Raw genomic sequence first — 16,060 nt, 5'->3', positions numbered from 1 at the left:
CCAACACACCAAATGTATGCAGTTTTCAGTCTCTTAAAGTTCCATTGCTGAATGGCTGTGCTTTTCCTGCTTCTTCACCTTCCTGGTCCTTCTCCCTCTTTATTACTTTTAAGCTGCTCTCTTTTTAAAACATGTCAGTGCCAAGGTGAACACTCCTAGCCCCTCTCTGTCCAATGTCATTTTGACATATGTCCATGAGGTGTGCATATGTGAAGATAGTTAATGTTTTGAGGGTGTCTAGAAAGCCCAGAAAATAACTATTAGAACTTGACCTCAAAATATATTTTTGCTTTTTGAGGTATTTTAACCTTTCATCTTGGCAGCCAGCCCTTTCTACAGTAGTAACTTTCATTTTTGCTAGTTTAGTCTTTGGTCTGCTATCTTTACTAACACTTCCATTTTATGTGGTTAGCTAATCTGTTCAAATAAAATAAAAAGTGCACTTACAGTTTTAAGCATTTCTTTACCCTAAATACATTGTCTATAATCTTTCTGAACATCTACTTCACATCAACTATAGTAATAAAATCATTTTCTTCTACAGAAGGAAATGAGTGGAAGGGGATATCTGTTTTTATATTGATTTTCTTTAGTCTCCTGTAATCTACTGAACATATATTATAAAGTTTCATTATACTGTACAAAAAACAAATGGCCCCATTAGACTATTAGGTGGTCTAAAATTTGAATTTATATTAGTATATTCACTGTGGTTAAGTAGGAGTAAGGACCGAGTCCAAAGAAATTTTGGGGTGCCAACTGGGTTACCCCATTTAACTCTGGTGCAAATAGGGAACAAAACAGGTACTCTGTTTGAGTAGCTCAGATGAGCAGATCTGGTCTAGTGGAGCTCAGTCTTGCAGTTGACTCAAAACCAAAATGATAGGGCTTGAACCAGAAAAGAAGTTGCCCTCAATGGGCTTCTGCTGAGCACTGTGGAGGAAGAAGGTCCCCTCTCATCACAGAGTGATATTACATTCCTCTGATGAGCCGGAAGTCAGCCCTCCAACATCACCCATAGATCAACATTCTGATTGGGTTAACACATTTAATTTTTCTTTAGGTAGGGTAGCTCCAGGCAATAATTCAATTTCGCAATCATAGTCTTGGTATTTAGGAAGTTGTTGATATTTATTTGTACTAAAGACTTATAGGGTCATTATTGTCACTTATGTAGAATGCACACTGCCACTCTCTGGCATCATGATTAGTGTCCATAACAACTGTATGTATAATGAATAAAGCTAAATTTCCCACAAGATACTGTAGTAATAAAACAAAACTCAGATGAACTCTGGAAATATTTAGAATGTTAAAGGAAAACTGCAAAGGCTCAAATAAAACAAAATAAATAAAAATGAATACAGCTGCAAGCATTTATAACAGTTATGGGCCTTCAATTGTATCTTTATGCAATAATTTCTGCCTCCTCTACATCCCTAGTCATAAGACATTTAAGTGCGGTTAGAACCTGAAAGAGTGGAAATGTGAAGTAGACATATGGGCCCTTTGGTTAGGTGATTTCTGGCGTGAGGACAAACAGGTAAGTTAAGCTTATAGTTGGACACACTTTTTCTCTCTGTATTCCTTTGAAAATACAGGGAACTGCTTCTAAGGTTTTGGAGTATTCTGATTAACTATTGAAAACCACTATTTTCTTAATACTTCATGTAGTACCACAAATCAAGTCTGATAATGAGGACCACCTCTGGATTCAGATATCTGAATTTTTCTTAATACATCAAGCAGTACCCCCAATCAAGTCTGATAATGAGGACCACCACTGGATTCAGATATCTGAATTTAGAGCCATAATGTTGCACTAAGACAGCATTACATAGCATTTGTTGTTTTGTTTTTTTGTGGACCTCTTGTGGTAATATGCCCTACTGGCATTACCAGTAAGTAAATAAAATTATTTAAGCGTCCTCTGCTGGGTAAAGAGGGAGGCTTTTGTATGAGGAAAAAAGGTACAAAGAAAGGAAACTTACCATTTTTCATTTATATAGTGCAGTAAGACGTCTTCGCTGACGATATTAGCGTCTTTTGGGGAGTGTCACGGCGGGTCTCATGTAGACTGGAGAGACAGCCTTGCCATTGACCGGCCGGGATGGCGTTGTCGGTCCTCCACTCACTGCGTGTGCCTCCCGCGACACTGTAACTCTAAAGTAGCAAAAGAAAGTGTGAAGCGCCTTAATATTATTTAACCCGGGTTTGCATGGGGATCCCGTGTTCGTAGTTGTCTGGGCTGTAGCTCAGGGGAAGGAGGAAAAGAATAGAAAGTGCTTACTTTCACTTTATGGTAGAAGTGTAGTCCGCGTCTAAAAAGCAGGCATAGCTATGCGCGCGCGCGCGCTTGCTGCTCGACTTTTTATAGTAATTAATTTATGTGGGATAGTAGACGCCGCTTTTCGCAAACGCGTTTACGTCATCGCGTACCCCGGGAGGGATGACGTACAGCGGTTTAAATGGTCAGCGTATGGGCGCCGAATACAAAAGGGAATCGTGGCCTCTAGAGGGTTTTTTTCTGAATAGATCTTAGAGAAAGGTACAGTACCTGGCAGAACAGCATTACGGCTTGTGCATTGTTTTTGTAAATATTTTTTTTCATATAAATATCTCTGGATTAACTTTGGTGGAGGTATTTATTGGGTTGTGGGTAGTGGTGCACTGTTTATTTTTGTATATACACTTTTTCTGTATTTTTGAATATTTTGGGTGAATCCTGTATTATACACTGTTTGGAGGAGCAGCTTCCTGACTTGGATTACTGTGTAGGAAGACAGCTTCACATTTTGCTTTGGTGTATATATTTGGATTTCACTAGTGTGTGTGTATTTTACTTTTTTATTTGGGACTTTCAGGAAGCACTGTAAATATTGTATATAGTCATTTCAGGGCTCCATTTGATTATTGTTTTTGTGTGTCCTTTGCGGCATTGGACTGTGTTTTAATATATAAATTCCGCAGGACATTATTTTTGATTATTTTCTTTAAGTGCACCTGTAAATAAAACCTCACTTTATTTTTCAAAAAACCCAACCCTTTTTGTGTCTGTGTCTGCCTGTCTTACACCATCATCCTGGTCACGCTTGGTCCCACATACTAGACACCTAGAGTGTAGGCTGGTGATTCCAATTCCCACTACACGGGGTGTCACACCTCTATCCCCCCAATTCCTCCCACATTGTCAAAAAATGTAATGAGAGGATCAATGGAAAATATGGGAAATATGTTAAGGTGCATCACATACAAACGTATTTGATGGAAAAGGCTTTCCAAGTGCAAAGTAGACCAGATGACGACTGATTAAGGGACACAGTGGGACCAATTTAAAAGGAAATGCATTTTATTGGAAGGATTTCTACAAGTAGCTGGTAGGAGAAGAGTATGCCACAAGAAGGTCTCATACTGATGGTACTTTTTATGTGTAGACATAATTACAGCTTATTTCCTTGCAGGAAACAGATGTTTTATATGACAGAGTAGAAGGTAATTCTTGCATATGGAACCATGGTAGTTTCAGGCCAAGTGGAATAAATTTCGATGAACATCATGTGACAATCACAAGGTTAATCATAAAATGTCACAGAGAGAAAAGAAAAAGTGCATGCAGTTTGCAGAGTTAGAGCTCAAAGCCAAGGGTGATTACAGGCTCACAACCCAGAAACTGGCAAAGGAATGTTTGGTAAATAAGAGCATGAGGATCTGAAACCAGCCCGAGGTCCTAAGTGGGCAACTAATTTTTTAAAACTATTTTAACCTTCTGCTGGTCTACTTTAAACATCACTGATTGTTCTATGTGGTGAGGTGAAGTCACATTCCTCCCAGTAGAGAAACATCCATTACTTTGAAGAAATAAAGAAAAAATCACAATGACTGTGAAAAGGTGTTCTGGTAGAGCAAACTGTAAATCTGACATCTTTTGCATGTCAGCACATTTTGTGCAGAGAAGAGCAAAGCCAAGGGTGTATTAATTCAAATAAAAGTAATGGAATTGCACAATACTCCTATTTTCCTTTGCTATCTCTTTTCCTTCTTTACTGGTTTTATTGTGAATGATTCCTTATCTATGTTGATTAAACATGGAAGAAAATAAAGTCAATTCACCAGTATACCTAAGAGAAGGTTAGTCTTCTAAACTGATGGGAAGCTATCAATTCTAATAAATCTATGATCACTTCAACATCTCATTAGATTCTCGTGCATCGGTAGCTTTATTGCTCGGGTAAAGTGCTGTAGGACATGGTTTTCTGTGAAGAATGCTATATAAAATGAAGACTGACAAACTGAAATGCTCCAATGTATGTTAATTAAAAAGATTCTTCATTCCCAGAGCATTTTATTCTGTAAGTGTAGATGAAGGTATACACCTTTAACCACTATCAAGTTGAATGATACTAGCAGTAAGGTACAGCTCAACAAAAGGCCACCCACAGTTTAATTGTGCTGATGGGATTTTTCTCTCCACGTCATTTGTAGTGTGTGCTGTGACAGAAATGTCTCAATAAGAAACTTAACAATGTGATGCATTTGGGGGTCTGTTGTTAGTTTGTGGTCTGTACATTTTGCACATGCTTGGGTAGTACATTGGCAGCATACATTAGTTTTGCTTTGTGTGTCTTTAAGAAGCTTTTAATACAAACTAAGAATGACTGTCTCACTTTTAAGTTAATATTGTTTCTTGCAATAAGAAAAATAATTTCCATTCAGCTGGTGACATCCACATACAGGAAACTGCAAATCATAAATCAAAAGTTAATAGGATTCTGTTTATGGAACAGGTAGGATTTACTTTCCTTTTGGAATATACCACCTTAATAAATCTGGATAATACAAACCGTTCTACCAGAGTACTGCTTTAAACTATAGCTCAACATTTATCACTGTTGTACCATCAAAGCAAGTGCGTGGATTTGAGGCTTATTGTCATTTTAATGCAATTGGATTTTGGACATTAACTGGTAGACACCAGAATGTGTTGATTGGCAGCATCACTTCTTCCGCATTGATCCACAGCTATGGACCCCCACAGGGTAGGATCCAAAGCCATTGATTGTACTACTTGTATACCTATAACAGTGTGGTCTAACACAACTCTAACTCCATCATTGGATTGGCTAATGATGCCATAGCCATAGGCCTGATGACCAAAAATTAAGTTGTAAGCTATGGAGCAAGACACAACTCTTACTGCTAGCAAAACCAGGGAGGCAGACCTAGGGGTAAGTGTACTCAACAGATTTTTTACCGGGTTGATCTACTGTTGCACCTTAAGAGTAACACACGCATACATAGCTATAGACATACACACAGAAACTCAACAGTGCCCTATGAACGACAAACACAAAGCTGCTTAATCACTAGCACTTTAAACCACACAAGTGCCATATGAACAACACAACTTGTCACTCTCCTAGGACTTTATGAGACTTAACATACACACAGACCCTAATCACAACATTGCCCCATGAATGACAAGCACACAGCTGGTTAACCTCTGATACTTTAAACCACACAAGTGCCTTAGGAATAACACAGCCTGTCACTCTCTCAACACTTCAATAGACTTACTTATTATTGTCACGAACAACATACAATGTTTTAAAGATATCTCAGACCTAAATATTACTTTTGGTCTACAAGAATACATTTAAACATACAAAGGCTCAGCATCCTTGACTATAGGCCATTTATTAGCCAAGAATGCCTTACTTTATGTACTGTTCCCTACTTTTGAGTGGAGCTCTCACCCTCAGCCCTTAATAAACCTCACAGCACAGAGGTAATAGCAAATCTCCGGCTGCACCAGGTGCTCAAAGAAATCTACCTTATTACTTCAATCACTCTAGACATTAAGACAAAGCATATAAAGTTAAAAGCAGCATGGTGTTTATTACAGGAATAATAATAAAATCACTGGCACAAAGAATAACAGAAAATAGGACTGATAGTAAAGTCTGGATATATATATAGTCTTTAGAAAAAAGCTTACAAAAAAGTAAAGATGACAAGGATGAATGTCGCAGGTGGCTTGTAATCTAGCATTCGTAGTTATTCATTAAATGTTTTTTTGACGATCAGATAGAAACAGATGCGTATTGACGACACTCTGTTCTCTTCTCCCGATGTCTTCGTTCCTTCTTCCTTCCTCCTTCCTATATCTCTCCTTAGACGAGGCATATTTATTCTAAAATTCTACTGGGGGGTTTTGCTAGATGTGATTGTTAGATATTCTGATTGACTGGCTGTCAATATGATGAATGAATTCACTGTTTTCCCAAACAATAAAACTTTTTTGATGTTCTCTGAGGTATCGACAGGTCTTCCTTTTCAAGGCTGTAAAATAATTAGATGTCGATCCTTTCTTAGGTTATAAAATAATTGATAGCCTGAGCCACCAGCATGTCTTCTTTTCTTTGTTGCAACAGCTGTTTTAAAAGAGTGATATAACTAGGAAGAAGACATGCTTTGATTTGTCCTGAATGTTGTCTTGTCTTGAACAAAATATAATGGAAATACAAACCAAAATTTACAGATTTTGTACTCCACAACACTGCCTATGGCAAAACTATATCCTTTCTCTTAGCATATTTCAAAATGGCATTTTTCGTCTGACCTTGACAACACTCCATCAGCATTCCTCTGTCTAACAATATGCCATTCACAAAATGGAAAAAAAATGGAAGCTAAGTCTTTAGAAGAAGACATGGTAGTCATCAGTCATTTTTACAGTGATGGGAGTTAACCCGCCCAATGTTTTACAAATGGCCCATCATTCATTAGAAAAAGAAAATATGCATCTATCACCCTTTAATTCATGCTACACATTCCACTTTGGGTTTACATGGGCAGAATATATCTTAGATCTGTTTAAACTTCTTTGAAACTCCTACACGCCACAACTTCATTACGCCTTATGATATTTTGCTTATATAATGTTATCTGTAGTCTGCATTTTTATAATCATGGATAATTTAGAGTTGCCAATTAGTCTGAAAAGCACTTTTTCAGGATATTGGAAATCAAAGCTTTGTACCCACAAAAAAAAAAAAAACATGAGGAAAGAGTGGAAACTTCACATTGACAACAATCAGATGAGAGAAGAGAATTTAACTTGGAAAGCTTGATCTGTGAATGATCAGGGCAAGTTTAAACTTATACAATCGAAGCAGGCATATTGAACTGCAGTACAGCACTTAAACACAAGGTCACAGCTAAGCGACCTCAGTATTCAGCACTCCTAAGTGTGCATGTACACATAATGATTCACTTTAAGGCAGCCATTACAACAACAACATGTATTTCTATAGCACGTCTTCATACCAGATATATAGCTCAAATTACTTTACAAGAAGTTAAGGGAGAAGAAATTACCACTGATAAGTTTACAATAACTAACATTTACAATTGGCCTACTGTGTAATGTGGCTTTTTCTGGGTTAAAAGTCCTTTATGTTGTGAGCTTCAGGATGTCAGTTTCAATAGACAAGCTAGTGAGGCGATAAGTGCCATTTTCCTACAATCCTCACGAACAAGAACAAGAATGATGACTTGGCTTCAAGTATATTTCTGTTATAAGCATGTTGTTATCTATTGTCATACATGCCGTTCATTGTGTAGAATGCTAGCTTGTTTGTTAAAGAGAATTCAGTTTGTGTTATTTTAAACAGTTTCTTTTATTTGGACAAAGTTTGTTTTTTCATTTTGGTCATTACCATCTTTTGTTTATGTGGCATACAGTTCTTGTCACATGATTGTGAGCGATGCATCAATAATGTATGCAGAGGATCCACTATAAATAATGGAGGATCTGTAATATAGTGTCACCTCTCAGGGATAAATTATTTCAAAATAAAAACCTTCTAGTGTAATTAGCTTATTTCCAAGTAGATTTAGTGCTAGGTTTTGTTTCAGTTTTGTCTTCTATTCCTGAGCTCTCTTTTGATTCGATCTTGTGCTTTGTTCACTTATTATCGCTTTCGTTTCAATTCAGACATTTCCCTGTCCATCATTTGGCACCTGTGACATCTCCAAGTTTCCCTGCAACTTACAATAATTACTGAACATGTCTCCACATCTTTATATTAATGACATCAAATGTAAGTGCAGATATTTGCTGTAAATGAATAAAATTACTATGGAGCCAATGATCTTTATTTTTCTTTCTAATGCTATGGTTTGGGGCTAATCTTTGTCTAAACACTGTTCTGTACTGTGTAGGACATCAGTTTCAATTTTTTTGGAAAATGTTGTAATACACATTGGAATAATTGGATGCTTCTTCCTGTCTATCATACTGTTGTTAGAGGTGATGCTCCATGGCTAGTCTCATGGTTAGAAGTCAATATAACATGTTACGTTATCACACACTTGTCATTTTTAGGTGGCAGCAAACACATGGCATCCAAGCACTTGGATAAAAATAGCAAACAAAGTCTCATAAATGTATTGTAGTTATGTTAGGTATTCTAATTATGGTTAGGACATTTTCAAAGTAATTTCCTAACTTTGGATTTTGGTTTTCACTTTCATTTGACACCAGCCAGTTTTGGATTTTCTGGTTAATGAATTTAGTGCGGTATAATGACTCCTTGTTTTAATTACCTCAGAGGCTCTTTAGCTTATGGATGCTGCTAAAGCAATTGCTCCAAGTCCAAGATCCTACAAGGGACAAACCTAAACATCATACTAGCTTTAACAGACATTTCCAGGTCATGTGGAATGCTGTTATTTAAGTGATTTACTGTATTGTGCAAAATGCAAACCTTTAAAGGTGATGGACAAGGGTTTGAGTACAAGAAATGTATTTGTATAATGACACTGGTTGGGACCACTCAGTGATTGTGATACTCCAAAGGTCTTTATAAGGTATTCCCATGTTAGCCCAAATTCAATGTACTGAGTAAGAACCAACTTTAAATTACATGTTTGGCCTCATTCTGAAATAAGGAACTAGTATCAAAGCATTAAAAAAGGATTACCAAAATTCCCCATGGTTTCTAAGGATAGTGTAAATGTGACATGAATGTGTTCTTGCTCCATAGCTTACTGCAGATAATTGTTTGAAAATAACAAAATGAAAGAAAGAGTGCTCTTTCTTTCTTTTATCATTAAGTACATACTATATGCAATGTCCATAGTAGGAAACACAGATTGCTGATCATTGCTTCCTTATTTTAACTTGTTCTGTACTCCTTCACTGTTTTTTGCTATTTATTTTCTGCTCATTTTGTAATTAATAATAATAATACATTTTATTTATACAAAGGCACCTTTCTAAGCACTCAAGGACACTGAACAAACAATAACTAAAAACACATTATAAACAGAAATAAAAGTACAAGAAAATATAAGAAATTAAAACCAAACAAAGCCATTATTATTATAGAGAAAAAGCCGTTTTGAACAGATGGGTTCTAAGTTTACATTTGAAAGTTGAGAATGATTCGATATTTCTAAGCTCAGTAGGTAGTGAGTTCCAGAGCTTGGGAGCACAACGACTGAAAGCTCTGCTCCGAATAGTGGTTAGATGGGCAAGAGGGACGGTCATGTGTATGGAGGAAGAGGATCTAAGATTACGGGAGGGAATGTCAACATGAAGAATGTCGAACAGGTATGGAGGGGCGAGGTTATGAATGGCCTTACTGGAGTAATATGGTGAATAGACGGGGTTTGAGTAATGATGTGAGCAGCAGAATTCTGGACCAGCTGAAGCTTATGGAGAGATTTATTAGAGAGACAAAAGAGAAGTGAATTGCAATAGTCCAGACAAGAAGTAACAAGACTGTGAACAAGGATGGCCGTGGTATGAGGGGGCAGATGCGATTATTATTACATAGGTTTAAGTAGACAGACCGGGTGATGTTATTAATGCAAGACTGGAAGGATAGAGTGCTATCAAGGATGACACCCAGACTCTTGACCTGAGGTGAAGGGGAAACAGAGGAGTTATCAATAACAAGTGAAAGATTATCGGCTTTGAGTAATGTTGATTTTGTACCAATGAGGAGAACCTCAGTTTTGGCACTGTTTAATTTAAGAAAATTAGAAGAAAACCAGGATTTAATTTCAGCAATGCAGTCAATAAGTGAAGATGGTGGAAAATAAGTGGTTGGTTTACTAGCAAGGTAGAGCAGGGTGTCATCAGCATAACAGTGGAAATTAAGGTTATATTTCCGAAAGATATTGCCAAGGGGAAGAGGGTAAATAGTAAAAAGAAGACTGGTACGATCTTGTACTTCATTATAGGGTTTTCTAAATCAAGGTTTTTAATTCTGTCATTATTTGTTTGATTCTTCTAAGAGTTGAGCAATTTTCTATAACATCTTGGACGCCATTATAAATCTCCATGATTGATCATTGGTTCAGGGCATTTAGATTTTGTTACACTCTTGCTTCCTGTCAAAATAGGAATTTTTCAAGAAGAAAGAATATTTTTTTTGTCATTCATTCGTCCCTGCTACAAGTTATTCGTGGTTATCCCGGCTTCAAAAACATAATCCCACTATTAGCTAGAAAAAAAAGAGAAATCACTCTGCGGCGTCTGTACTGTTTTCTAAACAACCTTACCAAAGTATGAAACATGTAACACCGTTTCTATTCTTCTCCCAAAACATTCTGAAAATTAAGGTTTATCAAACAACAAGTGCCAGTATTTCCATTTCACAGAGATTATGCTTGTGCTATAGAATTACTATCTGGGGCACCATTACCCAAAGGAAAAGTTTATACTTTATCGCGTCCAACACAGCAGGAACAATATATAACAGAAAACTTGCAGCATTAACCTCATCTAATAGTCCTATTGGCTTCTTCTTTGTCGAGAAAATGGATGGAGGACTTTGGCTATGTATTTATTATAGAGAGATGAATAAGATAGCCATTAAAAGAAATCATTCTTTACCATGTATCACCTCCATATAAAATCAGGTCACGGGTTCATCTGCTTTTTTCAAAGTTAGATCTAAGAAGTGCCTATAATTTTTATATTCTATATATTCGTGAGGGGGATGAATGGAAAACTGCTTTTAACACAACAACAGGACATTATGAATGCAGGTAATGTAATATGTATTGGCTAATGTACCAGCCATTTTCAATCCTTTGCAAACGATATCTTTAAGGATCTTTTGGAAATTAGTTTACATAACAGACTTTGAAATACTAATTTACTTATTAAGCAGAAGAAGTGTGAGTTTCATCAGGATAAAATCGTGTTTTTGGGAAGTAAAATATCACTGACATGGCTGGCTATGCATAACACTAAAATTGCCGCATTTTTTGTTCCCATCGCAAGGTCCAATTCCTAGGGGTCTGGCCTATAAGTTGTGACTGTTTGGTTAACTTCCTTATCTGATCTGTGGATTTCAAAGGGCTTTCAAAGACCTTTTGCTAATTTTGCTTCTTACTTGTGTTCTTGGGCTCATTCTACATTTGCTTTAAAGTTTTGACCTCGATTTTTATTTCACACTCTGATTTTGATTGCTATTTCTGATGTCTTGGCTTTGACGCTTTTTCTGTTTGTATTGGCGTCTCCAGTTTTTTTCTAAAAAATGTATCCTGTCAGTTCTCTGTCAGAACATAAACAACATGTAAACCCACTATTTAATTTTTTTGAGTAAGTTTTTCAAATAGCAGTTCATGAATCTTGATCAGAAATCCAGTTCACCACATGAATCATACAGTATCCACTGTTGCCAAACTAAACAACGAGGCTGGTGATCCAAACAAAAGATAAACAGGCTCTAGACAAATGCTTCACCAACTAAGAAAGAAAGCTTTGAAAACATCCTGCTACCATTTTTAAATGATATGCCAATAGGATGCTTTTTATAACCCAATCCCAAGAAGGTAGGCATCATGAATAAAAAAATATTTGTCTATTTATGTCATTGTGACTTTTCTGTCTGCTTCCACCCATTTCTTTCCATATTCTCTGTTTTTAAAAGAATGCCAGTCCATTTTGCTGCCTGTGGACCCACCAGACTTACATTATCATCTTGATCTATACAAAGAACAGCATACGTTATAACACAAACTATTCTGTCATGGAATTTTCTTCTAACGTATATAAATCTTCTTTTCCCTAATGTAGCAAGGGTAAAATAGGGTAAGCTTGTTTCAGAATCAATCATAGTATTTTCTTTTGTTCAAGTGGTTTAGAAGTCTGTTTTCACTCTCAGCACACACAGTAAGACATCACTTTTTTATTTGCTATGAATCATTTGTGTAAGATGAGGACATATAAATTTAAAAAAAAAACAGTCATTTATTATTTATAATGATAACGGTCAAAAGTAATTACTGTACTATATTTTGAAGAATAATTCTGTTATTTTTGGAGGATCTCATATTAATAATAAAATTCATCATACATCTTTTTGAGGATTTTCACACCAAAATAATAAAAGTTTATAATGTGTTTTATACTTAAATCACTTTCTCTGAAAATTGCTATTTCTTTAATACAGTTTTTACACATTTTGTTTTGGTGTGGGAACCACCATTTTGGGATCTTTTGCATGGTTGTTGACATGGCAATGCATCCCATGGTGCACCGGGACTTTGTGCCAGGTGACAACATCTGTGTGAGCCTATAGATATCACCATGTGCATTCCTGGATTATCAGAGTTTGAATAAACATAGTGGTACTTGTGAGTTTTGCTTTGTGACTCCTGGCATTATAATTTGGCCCTAAAATTTTTGATTTTGATTTATATTTAGCGTTTCACTTAGTTACTTTTCTCTTTTTGACCTTTGCTTTGTTCTTCAACCAAATCTTTTCTCCTGGTCATTACTCATTTTTTAAATCAGTGAAAATGCATGTTAGAGCACTGTCTTACACTATTCATTAAGTGCAAAAAAAATGGCACTATGAAGATTTGATCATTGGATGACAGAAAAGATAAATTCAAAGACAAATCAGAGTCTAATTTCCGCTCCACTTCTCGGCACAGACTGAGAGTCATGATTAGCTACATAACCATACTTGGAAAATGATGATCCAGTGTTTTTTGTTTCCTATTTTTGTTTACCCAGCACAACAGTACTTCACCAATATAAGTCTTTTTATTAATGTGTTTCTCTGCACGGATAGTGAAATGTTAGAGATAAGAAAAGTGCAAGCTGCAAAATCCACGGGGTAAAACAAAATGAAGGATGAGTAACAGGTGAAGAATAGTCCTGCACGTGGGCAAAGACAGTAGGTAATGAACAGAACATTTCAACCAAATGTCTTAAAATAAGTGGCAGGGGTCTTGACCTGACAGGAGTCTATAATGTACAAAAAATACATCAAACACGCACAAGTTCAACAATTCAAAAACAAGCATGTGTCTCCAGTATATTTTCTCTAGAGGCCTTTACAATATTTATTTCAAAAGCCCTTTAGAGATAGCTGAATTTAATATGTTATTTTATACGTCTGCATTCTAAATTATTCATTTTTTTGTGCTCTCTTATGTATTTAGTCATTTTGTGCAGTATGCTCCTTTATTTTGAACAAAGGAATATAAATGAAGATGTTTCATTGCAGCATTATAATAAAAGCTGTTCTAAATAAATAACAAGGAGTTCAAAGAAGGGACAGTAATGGACCTTGAAATAATGAATATGAAAATTGCGGAAGCAGGATGTTCCACTCAGCTTTCTTCCAGCCTTGCAGGCCTTTTCCTATTTGATCCTCTGGGCCTCCTTGGTGGATACGCCTTGGCTGTTTTCACATGGAGGACTTGAGCAGGTCCCTGATCTCTAGTTCTTACGTATTCTAGTCAAGCATCTAATACCTGATTGTTACATTTTACAACTGGTTTTGAGCACATTTTGTGTAGTATCAGTGCTTTTGCTCTTTGGTTTTCATTTTCTGTTGTTTAGGATTGCTGTAAAATTGATATTTTAACAGGGGATGCAGAGGCAGATTGTTGTGGCCCATGTGCATTGACATGTGATATTGTGGTGGTCATTTCAGGAAGGAGGCTAAGATCATGAGCTCTTCTGACCTTTTAGGTGTTGCCAGAACTTGTCTTTTTCACATAGAACTTATGTTTTGAACCATCTATTTAATAAGTGCCTGTGCATTTTGCGTATTATTTTTCCTCTTAACGTTTTTGTGATCCTGTTTATATGCCTTGTTTAAGTTTGCTTTTCATGGTCATTTTTGAAACTGGGTAATGTTCTTATTTTAACTTGTTGAACCAGAAAACAAAAAGCCACATATGAGAGAACTAGTACTTCAGTATACAGCCACTATACACGCAGCCAGCTTGCCAGTGAGCTTTGCTGTCACATTACAGTTACCTACTATAGTGCTGCCATCTACTCGATAACCATTTAATTATTATTTTTCTTGTTTTTTTGTTGGTAGCAACAGCTTGCAGAAGATGGTATTATGCATAGTTCTTAGTTATGTCATTGCAAAAAAGGTATAAAGTTGCTGATGTTTTGAAACAACTGGATTTGTTGCAACATGCATATTTTAATGATAATGACAGAGATCCTTGCTGTTGCTCATGCAATCAAGTTTTCATTCAGGCTGTACAAGGACCAAATAGCCTCCAATAGCAGGTCCAGTACACCATATTCCTGAAGCATTACCACAGGACACCCTAAGGGACATGATCATATGCCTTCTCCAAGTCAACAAAACAGATGTAGACTGGTTGACATACTCCCATGAACTCTCCAGACACCGTGTGAGGGTAAAAAGCTTGTATAGTGTTCTGCATTTGGAACAAAATCTACATAGTTCCTCCTTGATCTCAGGTTTTACCAACAGCCAGACCCTCCTTTCCAGAATCCTGGAATAGACTTCCAGGAGGCTGAGAAGTGTGATCCCTCTGAAATTGGAATATGCCCTCTGGTCCCCTTTTTTAAAGATGGGGACCACCGCCCAAGTCTGCCAATCCAAGGGCACTGTCCCCATCTGTCACATAATGCTGAATAGGTATGTCAGCCACGACGGCCCTACAACATTTAGAGGCTTCAGGAAACTCTTGCCATCAAGGAATTTTTTTAACTACCTCTGTGACCTTCACTCCAGTGATGGGTGAGTCTTCCCTTGAGACTTCTGCCTCTCTTTCCTCAACAGCAGGCATGTCAGAGAGATTTAGGAGGTTGTCTATTGTGACATCATAAAAAGTGATGTAATTTTGCGACCATTACAAAAGAGCAGTGAAGTAACAGTTCTTTGCAGATTAGGGCTAAACATTTCTGGTTGTATTAGAACTGTTGTGTAGGTTTTATTACTTTTGTTTGGCAATTTTTAGTTTTAGCTTCTGTTATGCCCACATGTGTGGTTATAAAGGTGAACCAAAAAGACACATTCTGAGACCAAAAGTCAAATGTGCACCAAACGAATAGCAAGGTTTGTTTCAAGAAAATGAAACAAGCTTATCATTGTAATTGCTCTAGTGATGCCATAATGTGGAACTTTCTGAGGATATGCTGGACCAAAGTGGGGCTAAGAAGAGAACAAAGGAATAGGAAATGGATTGGTCAAAATCATATCCAATAACGAGTAATGATTAGTCCCAAAAGTCAAAATTAAATCAAGTTTCAAAGCCAGAAACATGATTCAAATTCAAAGTCTTAGGAGAGAGAAGAACTTTTAATAACAAAGAATTAATTTTAGAAGTATTCAGGGATTCTTTCTTTTCAAAAGTTATTTGCAAACTCAAATGATCTGTTCAAAGTGCTGCCTCTCTCTCTCTCTATATATATATATATATATGTATATATATATAGTGTCACAGCTGTGATGTCAGAGTGCATGACTCCCAAAGATATGCCCTCAGCAACCAATAGGATGTCTAAGAAAAACTGGCTCAAGATGGCAGATAAGAAATTAAATAAAGTAAAACACATCAAAACAACAACCATGAATTATTCAGACAACACAAAATGTTCCTTGGTAACCCAAACCAAGAATAACAAATAAAATAAACAACAAACAAATAAAGCTCAATAAAAATATATCCATGGATGGGATGGGATAGCAGGCTGCTTGCTGCATGTCATGATCAACACATTTACAACACAAAAGACGCTGATGGAGAGGTG

Source organism: Polypterus senegalus, chromosome 2 (assembly GCF_016835505.1).
Source record: "Polypterus senegalus isolate Bchr_013 chromosome 2, ASM1683550v1, whole genome shotgun sequence".
Lineage (NCBI taxonomy): Eukaryota > Metazoa > Chordata > Cladistia > Polypteriformes > Polypteridae > Polypterus > Polypterus senegalus.
This window is presented reverse-complemented; position numbering follows the sequence as displayed.